Source organism: Plectropomus leopardus, chromosome 19, assembly GCF_026936395.1.
Source record: "Plectropomus leopardus strain MGB_pleo_1.0 chromosome 19, ASM2693639v1, whole genome shotgun sequence".
In the NCBI taxonomy this organism is placed as follows: domain Eukaryota; kingdom Metazoa; phylum Chordata; class Actinopteri; order Perciformes; family Serranidae; genus Plectropomus; species Plectropomus leopardus.
The window spans coordinates 19522161-19532806 of record NC_142194.1 but is presented as its reverse complement, the minus strand read 5'-3'; positions in this window follow the sequence as shown (position 1 = coordinate 19532806).

Below are 10646 nucleotides of genomic sequence, written 5' to 3'. Positions count from 1 at the left end.
CATTTCATGTTTATAGGATCCTCATTGGTTCTGAGGAGAAAAAATCTGGACGTTGGCAATAGAAAAAGAACAATAAATGTGAGGAAAACAAAAAGCAGAAAAAATAAATTTGATAAAACCCAGAAAGAACAAAACAAGCCACATATGTATTAGACCAGTAGTTCCTGGTCCACTAACAGCGTCCAGACTTTTTGCAATTAGTTCAAGGTCCACACGTTATACATTTTTTATTTCACAATATGTAAACAAGTCATTGACGTAGAATGTGAAGAAATAAAACATTGCAAGAATAAATACAAGCTGCACTTCAAAATAAAAGCTCTGAGCTGAGAATTCACTCGACTTCAAAATAAAGTTAGCTTTTACAAACTTAACATGTTCACAAGTCACTTGCAATTCATTCAGAATGGACCCATGGCCTGCTTTTGGACCACAACCAACCAGTTGCAAATCTTCGCATTATAACATATATAATGCATATATATATATATATATATATATATATATATATATATATATATATATATATATATATATATATATATATATATATGCCTTTTTTAAAAATTAGCAACGTAAAGTGAATGTGATTGTCTTTTCTTTACAAAGTTAGACTCTTGTTAGGGTTGCCAGTCTAATGCTCAGCTAAATTAATTTGTAAAAGTTTGACTCAAACCTGCGATAACTGATTTTATGCCCACTAGGGGGCAGTGGCAACATGCTGTAAATGCCAAACTTACATATTATGAACATTTTAGCCAATCTGGTGATTAAATAAAATGAAAATTTTGATTGAAAAAATGCTTTAAAAATAGAAAAAATATAAAAATAGCTTATTTAAACATGTAAACTTTTTTTTTTTCAATGTGGGGTTTTGAGTAATGTCAATAAAAATGTTTAAGTAGATAAATATAAATCTCAGTGTTTCTCATACATTAATTTATTTGTGTGGCAGCTGCCACAACATTAACATCGACTGCCACATATTGATGTACTAACGGGTTTAACAAGTGAGCTGTTATGGTGTTGATTGGTAAATTTAATGGCTCGGTGTTGGATGTTAGCCGCTGCTGCTGTAAAAGCTTGTGCTAACCCTGCAGATGTCGATTGAATCTTTTAAATGTCAAATCCTAAAATGCTATAGTGATAGTATGCTGTTACTTATTAAATGTAAGCTTTGGACCCCACAAAAAGGTTTTTGTTACAGCCCTAACACACACTTTCCTTTAAGCTCTGTTTTGTAAAAACTTAGGAGCAGCTGAATGTTCCACTATGTTCACATGCTAGTTGCTAACTTTGTCTGCCAGTTAGTGCTTTAGCGTGCAGTGGGTTTTGGGAGGGTCTTTTTTTAAACAGTCTGCTGTGGCCAGAAACAGTAAGAATGAACCAAAACACTTTAGTTAGAAGCTGGTAAACATTGAAAAACAAAACGCTGTAAAGCTCTGCAGAGAACTGCAGCGTCAGGTAATTATTCTCTTACTGTTCATCACCACAAGTTAGTGACCCTCTTTAAGGTTACTCATTATTTTGATTTTTATCCACTGTTAATGTAGAAATGTTGGTTATAGAAGCTTTTAGGAAAAAAATGTGAAGACAAAGTTTGGTACAGGTTTTGTCAGTATCAATGTATATATGTGATAGACTGTCTAATACTTAGTTTAATAATCAAAAAATTCAAACAGTTGTGTGTGAATGTTAATGGAATAGTCGGCATGTTGAAATGAACATATGGTTGAATTTCACACCCCGTTCTCAGCCAAAGGGGGAACTGCATCAGCTATACTGCCGTCCACTTTGAATTATTCAGCTGCCTTTACCTATAGTATCGCTGATCTCCAGGAGGTGTGATGGGCCTCCGCAGCTCCTGTTTCCTCCTCCATTGCTAATTGCATCTACATTTTGACAGCCCGCCTGTCTTCTCAGGAGAACTGCTAATGAAGTGCTCTCTATTAGGATAATAGCAGAAGACGATGAACTAAAAGACTTTGGGGGACAGAAGCACTTTGTTAATGCCTCACAAATGACTCTTAGCTGTCTGACCAAAAGTGAAGATTGCCCTTCATGCGACGTCTATTATCATCTTCCTGTCTAGAGTAACACCTCAAGGTGTTGCACCATTTAATCAGCACCATTGTGATTCAATGGCTGACTTTACTGGAGTGAACACTGTTATTACCATACTCATTTATTAGGTTTGACATACTTGGATGGAACAATTGATTGTTGAATTGGCCTTTCGTGACATATTGAGGTCACAAAGACTTATTGCTGTGCCACTTTTTTAAGCTGGCGACTGTGTTGGTCTACTTTGATACAGACCACAGTTGGCACACGTCCCCCTGTATTGAGGAATTCATGTAAAAGCTGTGTAAGAAGATACAGCTTTTGCCTCCACTATCTACCGTTCTTTTGTCATTTACAAGTAAAGAAAAGAACCTCCTGACCACTGCAGACTTTTCTGCCTATGTTCGCTCATGGTGTACGGAGGGAGGGTGGTGGTGATGGGGGTGGGGGTCTGGGCATTTCACTCCAGGGTGCAGTGGAAAATCCCATGCCATCCTGTCCTATGTATTCCCTGGCAGTGAGGTCATGGTGTCTACAGGCCTCGGGGACCCTGAGTGATGTTATTTCACCGACTACGATCACTGGGTGGCAGTGTTGAGCCAGAGAGACGGAGGAGGGTAGAGATGAGAGTAGGACTGAATTCTGTCTTCATGCACACACATTACAGCATGTGTGGTGTGACATGTAAACAACCAACACACAGGAGATGAAAACAAGGGTTGCAGCGATATACGGTTAAGGTTTAGAGTGATATGAATGTTATCAATTATTATACTGTGTACCTTTGCTTATCTATGATACTGGAAAACAAAAATGCAGTTGGACAGAAAATCTCACCTTTATTTTAGGGGTGGACAGATTACCGCCTGGCTGTTTATTGTTTATTTATCATCTGTATCAGCGTTTTATGTTGATGATTGCCGATAAAATTAGTTAATTAAAAAGTGCAAAGAAAGCGTCATCATGGGAGGAACCTTTACTCTGTAAATCCTCAGGAATTTTCTTTATTAATTTTTATTTAAATTTTTGCTTGACTTTATAAAAGAAGTTTTCAAGAACTTTCTGTATATGATATTGAAAGTGTCAGTTTTGATTTGCTAAAGGCATTTTTGTGTTGGAGTTTCTTATATTCCAAATTCTAAACAAAGCCACAGACTGTGTTTATTGCAGGGTTATGTGATTCCCAGACCATAGTCCACCTGTCAGTTTCAGGTGTAAAGGCAGTCAGTCCACAGGGGCGCCCTACACACCCCGACTTTTCTGACTGAGCGACCCCGTTGTTCCCTCGGGTCCCTGCGAGTGACTGAGAGCATTGTGTGTTGCTCCTGAATCAGAGGGACTTACCTGTCACCAGCTATTGCCCAGAGGACGAGCCCCTGTCTCTACTTTGTTTCAGCGGTGACAGGGGGACAAGGGGATACTTCCAAGGGATCCTTGTTTCGGTGATCAGATGATGATGAAGTGACCTGGTCTGGATTCACAAGTGTCGATGGCGGCTGTCAGCGCTTGTTTGATGGGTAGCTGTCCTTCAAAAGGGCCAGTGGATTGATTAATGTTAGAAATGAGTGACAGAGCTTGTAAAAGTGTTTAATTTATTCACTTTAATGCAAGAAGGGCTGGTTAGTATAGAGATTTCATATCCATATGTGAAAGTGTGGGGAAAAAAATCAATACAGCGTAGTATCACGATCTTTTGTTTGGCAATATTGTATCGAGACACAGATGCTAGAAGTATAATTTTTTAAATTGTAGAAATGAATAATACTGAAATATAAATTAAATGTTTAGTAGCCTACTGGATTGTTAAAATCTGTTGCTTTTTCAGTCCACTAGATACATTTTGCTGCAAGAAAAATGATTGAAGCTAGAACATTTACAACTTTGTATTATGAGATAAAGAAGATGTTGACAAATATTTTCTTTGGCAACATAATTAACAGTTTAAAAAGGCAATAGATCACATTATATTGCAATATATGGTATTGTAATACTCAGCATATTATAAGACTTTTAAAGTCACAATGATATTGTATTGTGACTAAAGCATATCATGTGGTGATTCCCACCCTTACTAGATATCGTCTTAGAATCAGATACCGTAACGTCATCAGTTTTGCCATTTTCTGATATCAAAGACTGCATTGCAGTAAAGTGATGTCATTTTTTAAACTTAGTCTATTTTAGCTCTTATTTGCCTTAACCAATTAGTCATTATATTCACATTAATGATTTATTCATTTATAATCTCACGGTGTAAATATTTTGTGAAAGCACCAATAGTCAACACTATAAAACCACACCAATATTAATCGAAGTATTGGGTAAAAAAAAATATTGTGAGATTTGATTTTCTCAGCACATCGTGAATGTTTAGTGCTTAAATTTTCGAAATGGTCAAAATGTATGTATTCCATGAGTCCACGTCTTCATCCATCTCAAGAGCCGACCCTTTACGCACTTTCTGTAAACCTCTTTGTCTCGGCTGTTGTGGGGCGCAGACATGCCCAGCTCTCCTTAATGGCCCTTTGTTCAACCTGCAGGCTCACAGGTCAGAGGGTCAACTGCACCTGAGGCCGATTCCCACAAACAAAAGCTCTGTGTTTACTGGCACCAGGCCACCACTTCCCTGTCTGCGGCAGGGGGGAACACACAGAAACACATAGGACAACATGATAGAGTGACTACAGCAAGATAACAGGAAAGAACCGGGTATTTTAACAGTCTGTGTGTCCATATGCCCATGCATTTATGCGTTTGTTAAAGGCATACTTTACACACAAAATCATCATTTTAAATCAATTATTAGTACTGTATTACCTCAAAATTGTGAAGAAAATGTTGTTTTCTTTCATGGGTCCTTGATTTATTGATTGATTTGGGACCATGCCTCAAGACAGCAAACAACCATATCAAAACAAAAGTTTACAAACTCTCACACAAATCATGTAATATAATCTAAGTCTCATTTATCCAGGCATATGCTAAATACAAGTATTTTTGCTTAAAAAAAAAAAAAAAAAAACTCTTTGTATTAGAGGCTGACATAAATAAGTTTCACTTTTGGTTCAGTTTTAAACAGTAATCTTTTAGCAAAAGTGAGACTTTCGTTCTGCAGGAGTTCATTAAGAGTTTGTGGATGGATTTTTAATATAGTTTTGCTGTTGTTTGCCAATCTATCAATAAATTGATATGTTCAGTTTTAAGTTATCTTAACAATATCAATGCAACATGGCGTGACTAATTGATTAATAAATGGTCATTTTGTGGTTGAAGTGACATGAAAAAATAAATTAATTCTGGTGTTTTACACACAAGCAGTTGAAGTAATTAAAGTAGTTCAGTTCTTATTAACCCTTTGAAACCTGTATTGATAACACTTTTTTAATGGTGCATTCAGAAACCTTTGAACCCCGATCACATCTGTTTGATTTCTTTCAAAAACATGGGACAAAGGCAACTAGAAACTTGGCAAGACATATCCCACAAATTGCAAGAAATGAGTAGATTTAAAAATCTTTAAAAAAAAAAAAAAAAGCTAAGAACTGTATTTATTTATAATTATCAAAATTATATGTTTCAAATTATTTTACAGAATTCTCATAATTTTTAACAGCTTTTTTAGGTGATCTGTTCTCTTTTTTCTTATTTTTCTTTTTCACTCACCCGTTTTTCTTTTCAAATTTTCTTTCTTTTTTTTTTTTTTACATTTTGCTAATTTCTTGCTTTTTTCTTGTTCATTCCATTTCTCATTGCCTTCTTCCTATGTTTTTGAAAGAAATTAAACCAATTTGCCAAGTTTCGAAAGGTTAACTTAGTTTAAGGAATGAAGAAAACCAAGAACAAACCAAAACTGGAGCTCGAGATGTTTCCATATTAGCAGCCTGAGCTTACAGGAAATTTGTTATTCTTTGGTACGAAAATAAATGTCCACCTTTTCATTTGATATATACAGAACGAAGCGGACTGTGTGGGCTCAACCAGGGTGGCATGTTGCAGTAAAGAAAGTGAAACCATGTCCAAAACCTCACCATAACCTCAACCACCCAAACCAGATTTAATCTAACTTCAACCCCAGACATCTAAATCAAAACCGAAGAGGCACAGCAGGATTTTCAAAACTAATTGGAAAGATAAAAATGAATGTAACCACTCTTTTATAAAGGAAATGTGGTACACTGAGCACAAACACGTCCGAGAAATGATCCCGAGTAGTCTCATTAACATCTGTGGCTGTAAGAACGATAGACAAAGAATGTGTTGCTTTAATGGCAATGGTACGAATCAATACTTCCCACTGCTTCCAACACAAACATCATGCAGTGCTCTCTAACCCTGAGCATGGAAATCAACCAGGAAGCGAAGCCTCAACAAGCCTGTACTTCCTGCATCAGAGACGGCCATTCCCAGCTCCTCTGGCACCAAGTCAAGGACAGCAGATGGGAATCTTTAAGCTGCCACACAACCGCCCACGAACGAGAGCATCAGGGGGCTGCACTGACCAGATTGAACCCAGAGATGGAATAAAAGAAACTGTTGGGGGCTGCATGGGGCTGGGTGGGGCTGCTGGCAGAGGGAGGGGGGATCCTACCTGTCAGGACATGAGTACAACAGGTGAACCCCCGTCCCCAAGGCCCAGCTCTCATTTACTTGCACACACACACAACACACACACACACGGGCCAGCCCCCTCCACCTGTCACTTGGATTGGGAACCAGCAGGGTGCCTCCCTCCACCCGTCCCACCCTCTTTCACCCACTCCATCTCTGTTACACCCCCTCTTTCTGTCCCATCCCAGCAGCTCCTTTCAAACTTCTCAGTATTAAGCTGTCACCAACTTATTTTTCAATATAGTTGAGTGTTAAATTTGTTTTTTGTAACTGCTAATGATTTTGGAATATTTAAAAATTAAGGTATTTTCACAAGAAGACCTTATCACTTTTTTTAAAACAATATTTTTATCAGGGTTTTTCAGTTCTAACAGATATACCATATAAATAAAATAGACTTGCAGCAAAAAATTGTATACCAGAAAACACAACAAGAAACAAATCAAAACAAAACAACAATGAAGCTAAACGACATCAAAAAAGCAAAACAACAAAAACAGAAACATAATCAAAATAGAGTTGAAAAACAGATCATTATTACAATGTTCAGAAATCTTGAAGATTACATGAGCTACAACACGTTGTATCAGTTGATATTCAATTTTGTTTTTAAACAGGTAAAAACAACGTTATAGTAATTCCAGTAAGTATCAAGCTCATGAAATTAACACGTCTGCTTAGTAAGTATTGCATTCTGCTTTTGCAACAACAATAACAACAACAACAACAACAACAGCGTTGTTTGGAACGAATGGTAGAACTGTGTAGGTTGTTAGTGTGAGCAGTAACATCTGCCACTTTAGAGACCAATAAAAGCAATGCAACAACATTAACAGAAAACAAAAAAGCACACAGCAGTTAATATTTTAACGTATGCTGGATGGATTGGTTGTGAAATTTGGCGTAGACATTCATGCCCCCTCAAGGGGACTGTCAGGAACGTAGCACAAACTTATGGATCCTGTACACAGTCGTTCTCTGTGGGCCCCTCCACATATCCATAGCTATTCATTTTTGTATCGTAATAACTGACTCAATAACATTTTAATTTGTCCAAAACTTCAGTTTATGACCAAAACTAATGACATTCCTGTCAATCTCAGCTGTATATGTGTTTTTGTTTAGGTTAACACGCTAAACTTAGATACTGATCATATCTACTTAACATCAGCGTGTTAGTATGTTAGTATGTTAGCATATTAGCATGGCCAGTACAGCCTCACAGAGCAGTTAGCATGGATGTAGACTATTAACCTCAGACTCCAGTCTGTGCTCATCCAGCCCATTACTGCAGTTGCAAGAAAAACCTTTAACTTCTGTAAATGTATTCATTACTTTCTGTTTAATTGTTTACTTTGTCATACAGGGATTCCTTTTGTTTGCATGCTGATCAAACTTGAGTCATAGATGGGACTGCTTTTGTTGGATCCTGAGCATTTTGCTCCAAATATAGACGTGATACCTGCTCTACATAAAATCTGTTGGAATTATCATTATCATCACCAGGACCTAGCACATTTGGCACATTGTGAAAAAAAGAGTTTATTTTGATTTCTTTTATATTTATTGTATTTACCACAAATTTTGTCATTGTATTTTTTTGGGTACTGTGCCCCACATGGCTTTGGCTGACTGACTGTTGAGCATTAGCACACGTTTTAGCATGTTTCTTTTTTCATTAAAAAATAATTATTGTTGGAGCAAAATGCCCAGGATTCAACAAAAACAGTCCCATCTAGATTGATTGATTGATTGATTGATTGATTAATGTATTTATTTTTTGCAACAAAAAAAAAAAAATAGCGCATTGTAGGCGGCAGACATTGTTGCCTCTTAGGAAGATCTGCCAGTGATTATCACAGTTATCGACTGTATTGCCTTAAACCACCTTGACAACAGCATGTATAAAGTATTACAAAGTTGGGCTGGTTTAAATTTGCCGCTGAACTTTGTTAAAATCAAGGAAATTGAAGTGACAACTCCCTCCCCTTCTTTAACCAGAACTGTCTGTGATACCTTCCAGTTAATACTTAACCCCCAGCTGCTGCAGTAAAGCTGCTCTGCAGCCAGCTGTAGATAACTGTGGTTATACAGGGCAGCCTCTAGGTGTGAATTTGTGTAACTGTGTCAATGTGTACCAGTTAGGAAAGAGCAACCATGCTCAGTTAAGTTTTACAAAATAAATACTGCTTAAGATAATAAATAATGTTTTGGTCCATAGATGACAGGCAGTGAGTCACCCTTGACAACATGGTCTGACTCACCTCGACAGCGCCAAGGCGCAGACAGCTGCTGAAACCTGTTGATGAGTGGAGAGAGGGAGACTGTTAGCTGCACGCAAAGTTCTCATTGTAAACACTTACAGCTTAACTTGCACATACAGTATGCAGAATTTTTCTTATCCCGCAAATCTAAGGAGGATACTGCCTTTGCACTTATTTGACACGGTGGCTCAAAAGCTTTGTGGGAATGGCAGTGTTCACGCATGTTAACATTATGATAGTGCCTGTGTGTGCTGAGCAGCTACCTGAGGGGCTTGCTGTTTTACATGGCCTTTTAAAAATTTCTGTGGGATTAAAAGAGGTTAGACGCACACAACACACTGCTATTTCCCTTAGGCGGCAGAGGAACCTTTCCACTCTGCTCACACTCCACACTAGTCACGCAAGCCCCGTGAGAGATAGGTGCATACACACACAGTCACAGGAAAACATGCAGACTAAAAACCTGAAAAAAATGAGTCAGAGGAGCAACTGAGGACGTAAATTCACATATTGTGTAAGACTGTGTGTGTACGGTTTATGTGCTTATGCTTTGCAGACTTGAATTCTTTGTATGTGCAAGTCTGTTGATTTAGATGCAGACAACCTGTGAAAACTTTAATAGGCAAGTTTATATTAGCATTACATACACCATGGTAGGTTGACACGGCTACTGAAAATACACAAAAGCAAAACAACAGCAGAGTAACAATGGCCGTCAGCTCTGAGATTCTTCTTGGGTTATTGAATACAGTTTGTGTGAGCGTGCTGCATAGTTTAGTGAGAAAGTGAGAGAGGAGGGCCTATTCAAGCAGGATGCATGCTTCAGAACAGGCTGCAGGGCATCGCTGAATGACTGATAGGAGAGACCTTTAAAACAAAGCTCCTGACATACATGTACAGTACATGGAGACACACACACGCACGCACGCACATACACACGTGCACAGTCCAAAATGAATAGAAGCAAAATCTTCACAAATCCTTCCCCTGCCTGTCTTCTCATCATGTGATGACAATATTTTTTTTCAAAGCAGTTCACGACACATGCAATCTACTGAAGCAACTATAATTCAAGCCGATCACTCAGAGACAAAAGCTTTCGTGCTTTGTCTTTCATCGATGCATCCACCCACTGACACACAGCAACGAACCAAGTGGCAACTGCCACAGCTGCCGACGGGTGCTTTTCAACCTGTCATGGACTTTTGTCTGTGCGTGTGTGCGTGTGCATAGCGTGTGTGTGTGTGTGTGTGTGTGTGTGTGTGTTTTCTGCAGACATGGAGTAGGAGTAGGAGTTTTGGTGGAGGTCAGGCACTGTCTTTTTTAAGTCCCAATGTCCTTGGTTGCGGATCCTCACTTTCAGTTGCCAGGTGTGGGGCTTAGACCCGCTGAAATTCCAGAGGTGTATAAATGCTCTCAGATGCTCGGGGGGGTCAAAATGTGCAGGGGTTATGTGTGTTGCATGGGGTCACCAGCGGTGGTGTGCATTTGCGAATGAGGAAGGCAGAGAGCAAGTAGTGCATTGTACCAAAGTAAGAATACTTTGTTTCAGTACTTATAATAATAATAATATATAATAATATATAATAACTAATATTATTTGGGAGTATCCTTACAGTACTTGTTGTTATTTGTCAACTTTCACTTTTACTCCACTACATTTCTTCTAAAAAAATTTGTTACTTACTACAAAATAAAAAAGGGAGGGAG